Source organism: Cupressus sempervirens, chromosome 3 (assembly GCF_028749045.1).
Source record: "Cupressus sempervirens isolate cs-2001-9-10 chromosome 3, ASM2874904v1, whole genome shotgun sequence".
Classification (NCBI taxonomy): Eukaryota; Viridiplantae; Streptophyta; class Pinopsida; order Cupressales; family Cupressaceae; genus Cupressus; species Cupressus sempervirens.
Window position 1 is genome coordinate 313,133,304 of NC_143120.1, and position 16,298 is coordinate 313,149,601.

Sequence of the window (16,298 nt, forward strand, 5' to 3'; positions counted from 1 at the left end):
TTGGTCTTAATTAAAAAAAAAAAAAGATTCTTAGAAACCTCTTGACAGGTCCATTCTCTTGGATAACTTACATTTCATGACATCATGTCAATATCCTACATGCTACCTTCCATTACACCATATTGCTATATCCTTTTACCTAGCTTGGGTACTCTTGAGGAGTCAATCCTTGAGAATCACTTTCACTTGCTTCATATTCCTTGCCTATTCATCTTTTCTTATCCACCAACTTGTTATTCCATCATGTCCTACACCTTGCTCGACAATGGAACAAAATGATGTGATCTTGCTTGAGAAATAGTGATCTCTAAATGTTTCTCAAAAATCAAAAAAATCCAAAAAAAGTTCAACTTTTTTGTACAATTGTCTTTTTTCTTTCCTGCTTTGAGTGATTTTCTCTTTGCAAGTTTTATGATTTAGCTTTGCTATCTTCACTTGTGCATAAGCTCTTAGTTAACTTTAAAACATTGCTTATACCTACATGGATTGAAATCAGTCATAAGTCTAGGGGGAAACCTACCTATTCTAGGGGGAAATATCCTATATTTCCTAAATGTCTCTCTTGTGTCATTCACCAGTTGTTCTGAGTCTATCTACTGTTGCTCTACTACAATGAGATTCCCTTAGTGTTCTCAGAAACTATCTATTGCTTCAGTCACCAGTTGTTCTAACTATGTCTGTCTACTATCGCTCTACTATAGAGATTTCTCACACTCACACTACGACTTTCAAACATGACATCAATCCACTTATACCAAACTTGAAAACTAAAAACTAAAACTATTTGAGCTATGCTGAGCTTTACTTTTGAAAACTACCAAAAACATCTATATATCAACAAATTTTTTTTTTTTTTTTTTCAAAAATCCCAAAAACATTCATATTAAATTAAGATCATCTCATTAGGTGATACACATTTGAGACAATGTTTAGAAAAAAAAACTATATGTACTTTATTAACGAGCATCTGAAACATCGATTACAAACACACAAAGACAAAACATAAAACAAATGCTCATTGAGCTCCTCCTCATGGAGGATGGATATTTGGATTCCCAACAGGTGGCATTCCCACTCCTATTTGTGTAGTTCTAGATGATGAAGCTCCTAGTGTCAGTCTTACACCTTCCTAGATTGTATCCATAGGAATCAGGATATGGTCACATGTCAACATAGTGCTCATTTGTGTTATAAATGTTCTATCTAAAAAGGATGTTCCTCTCCTGTGCTCTAGAGGGATTGCCTAATGATACAATCCCATGTAGTATGCCACCTCTTGTGCAAGCTTCTCTGACTGCTCTTAGACTTCATTCGTATTTGATCATAGTCTTGCTACCCCAGTTAGTGTTGTTGCCTATTGAGCAATGTCCTATTTTGCCTTATACGTATTCACAATAATTTTCCAAGACTCCCTCTCATACTTCACTTCATGCATCTGATTCATGAAGTGGGTGATCCTTGCGTTGGCAACATTTAATTGATCTTGTGATCGATACACTATGGCATTAGTCTTTGCCATAGTTTCTCTAAATGCTCCCACCTGAGCTTGTAACAACACCATCTCATTGCAAATTTGTTCCACTGATGCCCACTCTACTGCTAGAGATGCCTTTGCAATCTCTGCTTGTGCTCATTCTACTACCAACATTGCTTCCACCCATTTTGTTTCCTCGCGTGCTTCATCTTCTCGAGCTCTCTCAATCAAACCTTGAAAGAACTCTGCATCTTTCTCTACGTTATCAGCCCGCTCTGTCTCTGCCACCAACATTTTCTTTAGCTTTGCTTCCATCACCACGACTGCATCATGAATTGGTTGCAAGACAATACCAGGCTATGCTTCTCTGAAAGGATGAAATGAAGACATAACATAACTACTCGCCTTCTCTGCAGATAAGTTGATCATTCCCCTCAAGATGTTCTTTCCATGCCAAAATGGTGATGCTACTAGCTTCTTCATAGTTCCTTACTCAATGATTGAGGTAGCCTTTTCTATAGGCATTTGATCTTTTGTTTGGCTATCAGTAAAGCATACATGTACATTACTATCTTCTAGTTGCATCCCATCACTTGGAGATTCAATCTCCTCCACTTTCTCATTTTGCCCTGTAATTTGCATCACACTTTCAGCTAACATTTGCAGCAGGGTAAGATCCTCCTCATTTTCTTTTTTTGGATCTTAGGGCAGTTCACCTTGACTTGCCTCTATGACTTCTCGTTCACACCAACACACATTTTGATGAGAGGATGCTTTGCTTTCTTCTGATCGGCTACGGTTTTCTCTTCTTTGTCTTCTCCACTATGTTCTATTTGTCACACTATCACTATCATTGTCCACCCATCCTCCAAGCTTTGCTTCTCCCATCTGATACTCTTGTTGCGATTTTTCTTGTGATCTTGCCATGCCTATTTTTGCACACAAATAGATACAACTATTTTCTTATGGATTTTTAGAGTCTTTTGATGCTTTTGACACACTATGAATCAACTCATTAAGAATTGCTCACCTATTTATGAAAACAAAATCTCAATACCTTCTACTACATACTACCGACTTCTTAGGAGCAAGAGAGTTGTCCACCATCTTTTTCAAAATGACACGTAATAATGCCACTCTGATTGATTTTCACACATCTCACGACACATAACAATCACACAAAAACCAACCTCATCTAGCCAGCACATCAAACATAATGCCTTTTGATAGTTGCATTGCACTCTTATTTCTTCCAAAAGACGCTTCCCATGTGTGCTCATGCTTGTCCTTCAAACAAGCCAAAACTAACACACTTCGACAAACACATCATATGCAATGCAAATTGTAAGATTCTTTACAACAATGATTTATCCAATCTTTACTTGGATGAATCCTATGAGCATCCAAAAATATTATTACAACAGACAACCCTTCAACTATTTGCTACAACGGGTTTGTTATTTACACTTTCCAACAAATGCACACGGTTCTATCACTGGCTTTATTTTCTCCATAGTGACAAATTTCATACTAGATTGTATATAATTGTTCTTCAAACAAATATGCACATGAAGATTATATGATGTTTACTTTTTTTAGTCATGATTTTTCTAGCAACTCAATGGTGTCTGAGACTAGAGAAGCTAGGATGAAAAATATCAACTTTTTCTTTGTTTTCTAACTGTAGTGTTTTACTATGACAATTTTGTAACTATTGTACATTTTGTAATTATTGTAAATAATTTTTTCATGTACATATTGATTGGGAATGATAAAGTATTCATATTTCCATTGTTGAACCAGTGGTGATTGTACTATATCATATTACTCTATGATGAACTTACGAGTTTAGTAACCAAAGTCTTAGGATTGCATTCACTTTAGGTTTTCATTTTCTCTTAGCTTTGCACTCCACATAGATCCCATATCTCTTTGACTTGTCTTTTCCAAAACAGGGGGTAGAATATTCACCATGACTTACGTTTCCTTACCTCTTCTAAATTCGATAATTTTGAGTCTATTTTTGGGATCAAAATCACAATCTATTTCTCTACATCAATATTGTTGACATATCATCTTCTGATTTTTTTCCTGAGGGGGCAGGTTGATTACATCATTACATTTCTATTAACCAAATCTTGCTTCTTCAATCAAATCTTGAATCATCAATCAAATCTTACATCAACTACTATTGATCAATCAAGTCATTGATTTTCTATCAATCAAACTTTTGACAACTCAAATCATAGCTCAATGAACAAGTATCAAGGCATTCTAAGCCTGACTCTTGAGGATTAAGCCTTGTTCTTTAAAAGATAATTCTACAACTCATGATAAGTCTTATCATCTATTTATAGACTAGTATTAGGGCATTCTAACCCTGACTCTAGAGGATTAAGCTTTGTTTTGGAGATAGTCCTAAAACTTTATTCAATCACCTTTTAATGGACAGGTATCGGGGTAGTCTAACCTTGACTCTTGAGGATTGAGTCTCATTCTAGGGACAATCCTATGAATCATGATTGGTATTGTGATAGATAGGTATCGAGGCATTCTAACCTTGACTCTTGAGGATTGAGCCTCATTCTAGGGACAATCCTATGAATCGCGATTGGTATTGTCATAGATAGGTATTGGGGCACTCTAACCTTGACTCTTGAAGATTGAGCCTCATTTTGGGGACAATTCTATAGATCATGACAATCTTTTAGATAGGTATTGGGGCATTCTAACCCTAACTCCTAAGGATTGAGCCTCGTTCTGTGACAATTATGCAAATCTGCATCTAAACATGAACCAATTTTGGGGTATTCCAACCCCGACTCTAAAGGACTAAGCTTTGTTCTAAACATAGTCCTAAAAATCTTATCAATCAATCTTCTTATCAAAATTGGAATTGATCTCAATTCTCATTCAACACTTCAATTTAGACTATTCTTTGAATCAATACGCTACTTGCACATCAATTCAAAGAGGGGCAAATGTAATCACCCAAAAATTGTCAATCCTTTAATTGCATAATTATATCTCATGGTGAAGGTTCAAATTGAATTAATCGAGTCAAAGAATTCAAACAAATCAACTATTTCAATATACACATGAAAATCAATTTCAAATTAATTTAAATAACCAATTATTCATAAATATTATTTTTATATTTGAAAGAGGACCCTATTTGACTTATGAATATTTTATTCAGAGTGGGATATAAGGATATTCATTGTTTATTCCATAATGAATATTTTATTCAAAGTGGAATTCAAGGATATTTATTGTTTATTCCATAATGAATATTTTACTCAAAGTGGAATTTAAGGATATTCATTGTTTATTCATAATGGATTTAAATTATTTCTTTATTCAAGGTGGATTCATAAATCATTATTCTATCCCAAAGTGGATTCATAAATCATTATTCCATTCAAAGTGCTCAATATTTTAATCAAAATGGGTTCTCCATTTTGAATAAAATAATCCAAACGGGACCTTCATTTATTAATTTTTAAATCAAAGTGGATTCCCTTAAAATGATTTTTAATTCATTTTTACCTTCACCATGGTAAATTCTCAATTCTACTCCAAGCCCTTGAAAAATCTATAAATACAAGGCATTCTAAGAGCTAAAGATAGAATTCTCATGCATCATAATTCTGTCAGTTTTAAGCCTTCTAGCATTTCTAGCATTCTTGATATTTAGCTTGCTTAATCTATCATTCTAACTTATATGAATTCTAGTTTTATTTCGCATACATCTAGCTTAATTTTTACTTGTTCATAGTTCAATATTGCATACATTTAGTTTAATTCTAGTTCAATCTTTCATACATACTAAAGAAATCGTTCATTCTAGCAATGGTCATGATTACTAAACTCGTTCTGAGAGCATAAAACCCCACCTAGATAGAAGGCAATAGGTCACCTTGTTAATCATTTGAGATGAACAATTAATGTTCATTCTTGGATGCATTTAACAAATAAGGATTATGTTGAAGTGTGAGTCTTGAGTTCCCTTTTTAGCTTACACATATATAAATTTATTCTTCTCCTGAATTGAATTGTAATATAGGATGGGGTTGAGGAGCAATACCCTGAGGTCATAAATAACTTTATTACTATAAAAGGAATTAGGAGAAATTTTTCTATTGGATGACATATTCTATCCCTAAATTTGTAATGAACATAAGTCTTGTATAAAATTTATTTGGGTTAGGGATTTTTCTATGGTATGATGACTTAATAGCTTCTTGTAGTAGTATCGAGTTGCAAGGGATTGCATAGTGTAATTAGGCTAAATCACTTGATAATTATAGTGGACTCATTATTTGGTGGATGTAGCCCATGGATTGGATGATTAACCAAATTAAATCTGTGTGTCTTCTATCCATTTATGTGTGCTTTATTCCTTTGTAATATTGGTTATATTTTTATGTAATTGTAATTTATTCCAACTAATCCTAACATGTTACCTTGTGATACTAGTACATCTCCTTTTTAATTTTTTACATGAACCTTTCTATATGTCATCTCAATTGATTTGAAAATAGTTCTTGATATTAAGCATCAACATGGTGAGTATTTCTTTAGATAGCTTAGTTTTCCTCCCACCAAAAATGATCTTTTACTTAGTCATAATGTTAATTATGGAACAAGTTCCTAAAATGACTATGAAATATGAGAATTTGCTACATCTTTCTCTTTTCCATCCCCACATTCTACATCTAAAGAATATAGATTTCCAAGAATAACAAGCTCTATGTGCACAATCTCTAGCCCCATTATTATAATCCACCTACATAATTTTATAGTGTAAGAAGTCATGAGTAATAGATGTTAAAAGATATGAACATAATAGAAAATCTTTGAGATATTGGTTACAATGTTCCATTCATCATACTTTGCTTGATTTAGAGAAACTACATTTTTTCAAGCATATAATTGTTCCAATTTTAATGTTTTGATATTCTATATAGTCACTATGTTTCTTTAGTAATGTTTCTCTATATTTGTGAATGCCATCAAATATGTCTAGTTTATATCACAAAGCTTCTTTAGACCCATCTCCAAATTTCTCTTTTGAGAATATTTGTACTTGAAACACCAAATACATGTTACCATCATACAAACGTTTGACTTTATTTATAGTCAATGGTTCCATTGTTGGAGTCTCATAAGTATCTCAACAAAATTTGGTAAGATAATTTAGGGTTTAGGAAAGTGTATAGTTTAAAGATTCGAGTTTCTTAAGAAAATATTCATTTTAATGGGAACAACTATTTGTTGAAGTTTTTATTTTGTTTTCATATTTAAGACGAATTAGTGTGCTTGTCTAAAGAGTAGAGCGATAACATATAAGAGAGATCACCTCTAGTAAAATAAATTCGGTATATAAAAAATATGCACATTCAAAAGTTTTTGTGTTACAACTTAGACTGAGACAACTTTATAGGATCATTGTTGGAAATCTGATTGAAAAGCTCATTGCGGTTGAAGATCAAAGAGGGAGATTGTTGTAAAATATTGTTTTCATCATTGTTTTGCCATTGATGTCAAACTTGCTATATGTAGGGATGATATTCACTTATAAGATTCATGCACTATCACTTAGTTGATTGATGAAGAGGATTTGATCGACAAGATGTAACAAGATCATCTAAAGGAAAGGTTGAGTTATGATATTGTAATGAAGTGAAAGGAACAGTTAAGGAAATGGTTAAGTAATGTATTGATGACATACTCAAAGATATAGAGGTTGGTCACACTTAGATACATTGGAAGAAGAAGTTGTAACAAAGTTGACTACAAAACTTTAACTTTGATCATCAGAAGATGTTGAGCAAGTCAGTTGAAGCCGAGCAAATTCTTAGTAGAAATCGAGTAACAAACATTTTTAGTTGATGCCAAGTGATCTTCAAGTGCCGAGTAAAGATCAAGTGCCGATTATCAAAAAAATTTTAGTTAGTGCCGAGTGATCTTCAGGTGCCGAACATTAGGAAAAACATAGTTGATGCCGAGTAACATAGTATGTGCAGAGCACCAGTATTTCAATAGTGCCGAGTTGCTGCATTATTTCAAATGATGAAGATTTACCAAATTTGAGCTGACATAGTGGGTGCATTGAATTTTGTGAACAAGTTGGAAGATAAGGATGATGAGTTGTTGGCATAGAATCTTATGTAAACCATTTTTGGGTGAATTCTAAAGGATTATTCAAGAAGTTTCTAGAGGAAACAAAATATGGGTTAGATACAATGTATCCTACCTAATCCATGTGAATTGAAATTGAAAAATGAAAGAATCGAGTGGGAAAAGGAACTCCAAGACTTCTATTTAAGAAGTCATAAACCAAGAAGCAAGGAGCTGCTGATACTATTGCTACAAAAGTGCCAAAATTTGTGAAGTGATTGAAAGGGTGTTAGGATGGAGACATCTAGGAGAAGGAAGAGCACAGAGGCTTTGCTTCTATGAGTGGTCATTCAGAGATGATTGCACTAGTACATTGAGTATGGAGACTCAAGGAGACAAATCTTGAAAGGAGGGAAAGCTGTCAAGAGTTGCAAAGATTGAAGGCTAGGCAAGGTTATGAGCTGAGAAGTGGTCTAAGATCTACAAGATAAGTTGTATGTTGTAATCAGATCAAGCTTTTCTAATACTCTCTAGAAATTGTATTATATCTAAAAATATTATGGACTTAGGTTGGCCTAACAGCCATTTGTAAATCCTTTAACAGGGTGGCATTCCAAGTGAATGTTCTAAAGTCCTCTAACTAGGCCCACTTTTAACAGGGTGGTTAAATCCTCTAACAAGGTCACACTTAATAGTGTGTTGTAAGCCTTTAATAGGGGAGGCCTTTCACAAGGCATCACTTCAGAAGGGTGAAAATTGAGTAGCATGTTACTGGTGGTTTTTCCCAAATTGGGTTTCCACGTAAATCATTGTGTCATGTGTTGATTTCTTGTGTGTTATACTTGTATGTTGATTTACAGTGACTTGCTGATTAGATAAGTCATAGCTTGGATGAATGAATGGTTGAATTAGTTCACTACATTTGAACGAAAGTTTGAATTAGACAATTGGACCTTGAATAACTGATTCACACCCCCCCTGCCCTCTCAGTTGTTCTAAAGAAATTCTAACAATTGGTATCAGAGCCCTCTACTAATTTAGTTTCAAGGTACTAGAAGTAGGAAGATCAAGATGTCCAAGAGAGAAGTTCCTAAGCTCAACAAAGACAATTTTGTTGTATGGCAGAGTTTGATGAAATTGCACCTTGGATCAATAGGTGACTATGCACAAACCTCAATTGGAACAGAGCATGTAACTCCAGTAGGACCCCTTACTGTAGATGACTTAAACAAAAATGAGCATAACCAAGCAATGTTGGAGATTGTATCTGTACTTACCTATGCTAACTATGATGACATCGAGGACTGTAACACTACATTCAAAATGTTGAAAACCTTATCAGATATCTATGGAGGTGATCAAAATGTCTAGAGAGCAAAGAGAGAAAGCCTAAGAGGGAAGTTTGATGATATGAAGATGGAGGAAGGTGAAAATGCTGCTCAGTATGTTGCAAGAATAAAAGAAGTGGTGAGAACAATAAGAAGTCTAGGTGGACAACTGGAAGAAGAAACATCCATCAAAAAATACCTAAGAAATTTGTTCCCTATCTATGCTATAAGAGTTTCAGCCATCCAAGAGCTGAGGTGTGTACAAGGGAACACATTAATCTATGAAGGAATAGTTGGAAGACTTGCTACATTTGAGCTATCCAATTTTGACAATTAAAAACTTGAGAACCTTAAATCTGCCTTCAAGGCCAAAATGACAATAAAAGATACTGAGGAGGACACATCAAGTAAGAGAAGAAGAAAAGGAAAACATGTATCCAGTGATAGTAACACAGACGAGGAAGATGTGGAATAGTTAGAAGCACTACTGGCCAGGAGATTCCATAGAAAGAAAAATTCAAAGGTAAGCTCCCTATCATATGTTTCAATTGTAATGAAGTAGGTCATATAGCTACAAGATCCCCACAGAAGAAAAACTCTAAAGAAGGAAACAAGTTTAGGAACAAAAGAGAAGATGACAACAAAGACTATAAGGAGAAAGGCAAGAGAAGCTACATTGTTGAAGAAGACTCTGATGAAAATGATGATGAAGTAGTCTATGTAGCCATGAAGGATGAATCAGACAAAGATAAAGATGAAGCAACAACATTGGTTACCTGTGTGAACAAGAATGACAAGTGGATCATAGACAGTGGATTCTCACATCACATGACAAGAGATAAAAGTAAGTTCATTACCTTTACTCAATATGATGGAAATAGTGTTAGATATGGTAATGATGCTCCATGTCAAATCAAAGGAAAAGGATCTATCAAAATTATAGAGAAAATTTCATGTGATAATGCATACTATGTTGAAGGATTGAATTACAACTTGTTGAGTGTTTCACAATTAGGCAATGTAGGTTGCAAAGTTGAATTTGGAAATAAAACTGCAAAGATTTATGACACTAATGGAAATTTGATAGGAAAAGTTGAACAAACTAGGAGTAATTTGTTTTACCTAGATATGGAAGAACCAACATGTCTTGTTGTTAGATTTGATGATGTGTGGTTATGGCATAAAAGGCTGTGTCATGTCAACTTTGATAATTTGATTAGTATCAGCAAGAAAAAGAAAGTCAGAGGATTTCCCAAGTTGAAGAAACCTGAAAACACAATGTGCAAACAATGTCAACTAGGGAAAATGACTAAGTCCAGTTTCAAAAGCAAAACATACACTTCCAATGAAGTACTAGAGTTAGTTCATGCAGACCTATGTGGCATAATAGAAGTGCAAAGCTACCTAGGAGACAGATACATAATGCTATTTGTAGATGATTATTCCAAGATGATGACTGCTATGTTTTTAAAGCAAAAATTCGATGCATTCCAAATGTTCAAGTGGTATTTGGCTAGAGTTGAGAAGGAATCAGGAAAGAACCTAAAATTCCTAAGGTCAAACAGAGGAGGTGAGTTCACATCAAGAGAGTTTGAAACATTCCACAATGATAAAGGTATCAAAAGGAAAACATTAGCACCAAGAACTCCACCACAGAATGGTATTGCTAAAAGGAGAAATAGGTCAGTGATTGACTGTGCAAGAACATTGATGATGGAGAAAAATGTTGCACTAAAATACTGGAGAAAAGCTATAAGTACTATAGTCTACACATTGAATAGAGTTCAAACCAAGAAAGGTACAAATGCAACACCCTTTGAATTGTGGTATGGTCATTCACCTAATGTTAAACATTTCAAAGCATTTGGTTGTAAATGCTATATTCTAAAAGACACTATAAATGGCAAGTTTGATGCAAAAAGTGATGAAGGCATATTTCTTGGATACTCCACTAGAAGTAAGGCATATAAGTGTTTGAATACTAACACTAACAAATTTTTAGAGAGTGGAAATGTAAATTTTGATGAGCATGTAGAAGTTCAGATTGATGAGTCAAGGCAAGTAGAGGATTATAGATCCTTTGAGTACTTCTATGAAGGAATGAAAGTTGAAGACAATGCTACAAATCAAGTTGGGAATCAACAACAAACTTTAGTATCTGCCGAGTCTCAACCAGTGAATGTTGAGTTGCATTCAGAAGCTGAGCTATAGAATATGGAACATGCACACTCTGATTCTAAAAATAGTATGTAAGAAAGAAATGATGAAATGCCAGATGAAGGTGAACAAAATGAATCTGAAGCTTAAGGATCAAACATGGAAAGAAGGACTGAACCCAGATTAGCCAAGTATGTAAGAGGAAATCACCCTGTAGATTAAATTGTTGGTGATAAGGATGCTAGACCAATGACAAGGAATAGAAATAGGAATGAATCATGTCTACTGAGCAAGGTTGAACCCAAAATATTCCAAGATGCACTGCAAGATGATGACTGGTATAAGACCATGAAAGAAGAGATAGATTAGATTGAGAAGAAGAAAACTTGGTTTCTAGTTCCCAAAGTAGCTGATAAGAATGTGATTGGTACCAAATGGTTGTTCAGAAACAAACTTGATGAGAATGGTGAAATAACAAGAAATAAAGCCAGATCAGTTTGCAAAGGCTATGCACAAGAAGAAGTATTGGACTATGGAGAAACATTTCCCCTTGTTGCAAGAATGGAAGGAGTGGGAACATTACTTGCATATGCTGTATATAAAGGTTTCAAAGTCCACCAGATGGATGTAAAGTCAACTTTTCTGAATAGTATACTAGAAGAGGAAGTCTATAAAGAACAAGTAGAGGGATTTGTTGATGAGGAGAACAAGGACATGGTTTGCAAGCTACACAAAGCACTTTATGGATTGAAGCAAGCACCTAGAGCATGGTATGAAAGGCTGCACAAATATCTTGTGAAGATAGGATTTGAAAGAATAGATGACAACAACAACTTGTACATCAAAGCTGAGGAAGGTAAAGACATTTTGATTTTAGAAATTTTTTTTGATGGCATAATATTTGGAGGAAAAGATGTTTTATGCAAAAAATTTGCTAATCAAATGAAGCATGAGTTTGAGATGTCAATGTTTGGGGAAATAAAATTCTTTGTTGGATTACAAGTACATCAGTTGAAGCATGGCATATTTGTGACCCAATCTAAATACTTCAAGGAAGTACTCAAAACATTTGGGCTAGAAGACTCAAAACTAGTTAGCACACCAATGGCAACAGGTCATAAACTATCAAAGAATGATGAATCTATTGAAGTAAATCAAACATTGTATAGGTCAATGATTGGAAAGTTACAATTCGTTGTAACAGTAGACCTAACATTGCATTAGCTGTTGGAATAGTAGCAAGATTTTCTGCCAATCCAAGAGAAAATCATTTAATGGAAGTAAAGAGAATATTGAGATATTTGAAAGGAACTGATGACTTTGGTTTATACTAGAAGAGGAATGAGAAGTTTGAACTGAAGGTTTACACTAATGTAGATTGGGGAGGTAATATTGATGATAGAAAGAGCACTAGTGGAGGAGCACTTTTCTTAGGGAAGAGGTTGATCACATGGACAAGCAAAAAGCAAAGCTGCACCTCATAGTCTACTGTTGAAGCTAAATATGTGGTAGTTTCTATAAACTACACAAATATTTTGTGGATCAAACACTTGCTGCAAGGTATGAAGGAAGAGGTAATTGAGCCAGTGACACTTTATTGTGATAATACAAGTACTATCAATATATCAAAGAATCCAGTAATGCATGCTAAAACTAAACACATTGCAATCAATTATCATTATGTAAGAGAACTGGTGGAAGACAAACAAGTGAAGATGGAATATGTCAGCTCAAAGGAACAGATTGCTGATATCTTCACAAAAGTACTACCTAAAGATGCTTTTGAGTATCTTAGAGGTAAGTTAGGGGTGATACCCACAGCTAAGGCTACTTGAACCAAAAGCAAGTATGCCCTACATCAAATAAGCTGAATGTTGAAGATTTTATACATTGATGTAGTCTTTGTTTACTTTGGGATCCATGTCTAAAGTAGCAGAAGTGCTGAAAACTTCAAATCAGTCACAAGCAAGGTGATAGAGGGAGACATTAAATGAACTTGTAAGAGCTACATCTACATATTAAGATGTTAATATGTCTTTGGCATTGTTGTTAAAGAGGGAGAAGTGAATAATTGATCAACAACTGTTAAAGATAAAGGATCAAAGAAGTAGAGGGAGATTTCAGAGGTTGATCAAAATAGTAGAAGATGAATAATACAAAGGAATAAAGATAAAGATAAAGGATACAAAAACAAAGAGGGAGAAGTGAAATGAATCAATTAGAATAGTAGTAGGAGATGTGATATTACAGCTTACTTTTTGGCATTTGACTTACTATTCTAACCTAGTAAGTTTTTGGTGGAATAGTTTAGTCTGATGGTTGATCAGTTTGGTTTGCCATCAATGCCAAAGAGAGAGATTGTTGGAAATCTGATTGAAAAGATCATTGTTGTTGAAGATCAAATAGGGATATTTTTGTAAAAGATTGTTTTCAATCATTGTTTTTCCATTGATGTCAAACCTGCTATATGTAGGGATGATATTCGCTTATAAGATTCATGCACTATCACTTACTTGATTGATGAAGAGGATTTGATCAACAAGATGTAACAAGAGCACCTAAAGGAAAGGTTAAGTAATGATATTGTAATGAAGTGCAAGGATCAGTTAAGGTAATGGTTAAGTAATGTATTGATGACATACTCAAAGATATAGAGGTTGGTCACACTTAGATACATTGGAAGAAGAAGTTGTAACAAGGTTGACTGCAAAACTTTAACTTTGATCATCAGAAGGTGCTGAGCAAGTCATTTGAAGCCGAGCAAATTCTTAGTAGAAGATGAGTAATAGACATTTTTAGTTGATGTTGAGTGATCTTCAAGTTTCGAGTAAAGATTAGGTGCCGAGCATCAAAAAATTTTCAGTTAGTGTCGAGTGATCTTTGGTGCCGAGCATTAGGAAAAACATAGTTGATGTTGAGTAATATAGTATGTGTCGAGCACCAGTATTTCAATAGTGCTGAGCTGCTGCATTATTTTAAATGATGAAGATTTGCCAAATCTGAGCCGACATAGAGGGTGCATTGAATTTTATGAACAATTTGGAAGATAAGGATGATGAGTTGTTGGCACAAAATCTTATGTAAACCATTTTTGGATGAATTCTAAAGGATTATTCAAGAAGTTTCTAGACGAAATAGAATATGGGTTAGATACAATGTATCCTACCTAATCCATGCGAATTGAAATTGAAAAATGAAAGAATCAAGCAAGAAAAGGAACTCCAGGACTTCTATTTAAGAAGTCATAAACCAAGAAGCAAGGAGCTGTTGATACTCTTGCTATAGAAGTGCCAAAATCTATGAAGTGATTGAAACGATGTTAGGATGGAGACATCTAGGAGAAGGAAGAGCATAGAGGCTCTACTTCTATGAGTGGTCATTAAGAGATGATTGCACTGGTACATTGAGTATGGAGACTCAAGGAGACAAAGCTTGAAACGAGGGAAAGCTATCAAGAGTTGCAGAGATTGAAGGCCAGGCAAGGGTATGAGCTGAGAAGTGATCTGAGATCTACAAGATAAGTTGTATGTTGTAATCAAGTCAAGCTTTTCTAATACTCTCTAGCAATTGTATTAGATCTAAAAATCCTATGGACTTAGGTTGGCCTAACAGCCATTTGTAAATCCTTTAACAGGGTGGCATTCCAAGTGAATGTTCTAAAGTCCTCTAACCAAGCCCACTTTTAACAGGGTTGTTAAAACCTCTAACAAGGTCACACTTAACAACAGTGCATTGTAAGCCCTTAACAGGGTAGGCCTTTCACAAAGCATCACTTCAGAAGGGTGAAAATTGAGTAGCATGTTACTGGTGGTTTTTCCCAAATTGGGTTTCCATGTAAATCACTGTGTCATGTGTTGATTTCTTGTGTGTTATACTTGCATGTTGATTTGTATTAACTTGCTAATTAGATAAGTCATAGCTTGGATGAATGAATGGTTAAATTAGTTCACTACATTTGAAGGAAAGTTTGAATTAGACAATTGGACCTTGAATAACTAATTCAACCCCCCCTCCTCTCAGTTATTCTAAAGCAATTCTAACAATCATGCCTAAAAAGAAAAGTGTCTGTAAGAGAACCTTTTGTAATATAAATTTGGCAGAGGAATAATATGTACACTCAATTTTTTTTAAATTACAATGTTGTCTAGAAAAACTGTATATAACCTATGGGTGATACATATGTTGTGTACATCTAAGATGTTGTAGGCCACACACTTTTAATTGTATACAAATTTGGTAGTTTATATGTAGGATATTCTATTATTCTAACATTATAGAATAATAATTAAGAGAAATTACTCCATGGTGTCTATGAATTCCACACTCAATCCAAGAAGTCGCTAAATGAGCACCTGAGATATCTTGCATTGTCAACTACAGAAAGCCTTGCATAATGTTTGTCTTTTACATTGTCATATTATGCATTAAACACAGTGCAAGCTCGTTGATCTATTTTTTTGACATTATAAATTAATTCAACTTGATGTTCTTCCATACACTCAATATGTTGACATCATTGTTATGCTAAGAGGCATATATAATAGGAGCAACAATAAAGAATAATCCAAGGAATAAATAAAGAATAATCCAAGGAATAATCTATGTAAGGAAAAAAGATTTTATGAGAGTTACAAATGAAATTCACTTTTAAAAATTAATTTAAAATAGCTAATGCCATTTAACAATAATAATTATTAACAAATAGAAATAGAAAATAAATTTGATGAGAGTTACAAACGAAACTTATTTTTAAAAATCAATTTAAAATAGAAAATGCCATTTGGTATTCACAAAAATAATAAAAACCAAATAAAAAGGTGTAATGCCATTTGGCAATCATAATTATTAACAAATAGAAATAAAAAATAAATTTGATGGGAGTTACAAACAAAATTTATATTTAGAAATCAATTTAAAATAGATTCTTTGTCAATAAGCAAGAAAATAGAGTAGTTACAAAATTTTAAAATTATTAAATAGTAAAATAATAAAGCATTCTCGAAATAATAGTTGGTTGAAATAATAGGAAGCCAAATGGAGGCTGAAATATTAGGCTCCAAAAAATAGGACCCAAAAAAAAAGGGGCCAAAAAAATAGGACCGGAAAAAATAAGGGCTAAAAAATAGGGCTTAAATAATTCATTAAAAAGTTAAATATTAATTATTTTTTCAAAATATTTTTTTACATGCACGTTCATGTATATTTTTTTTGGGGAG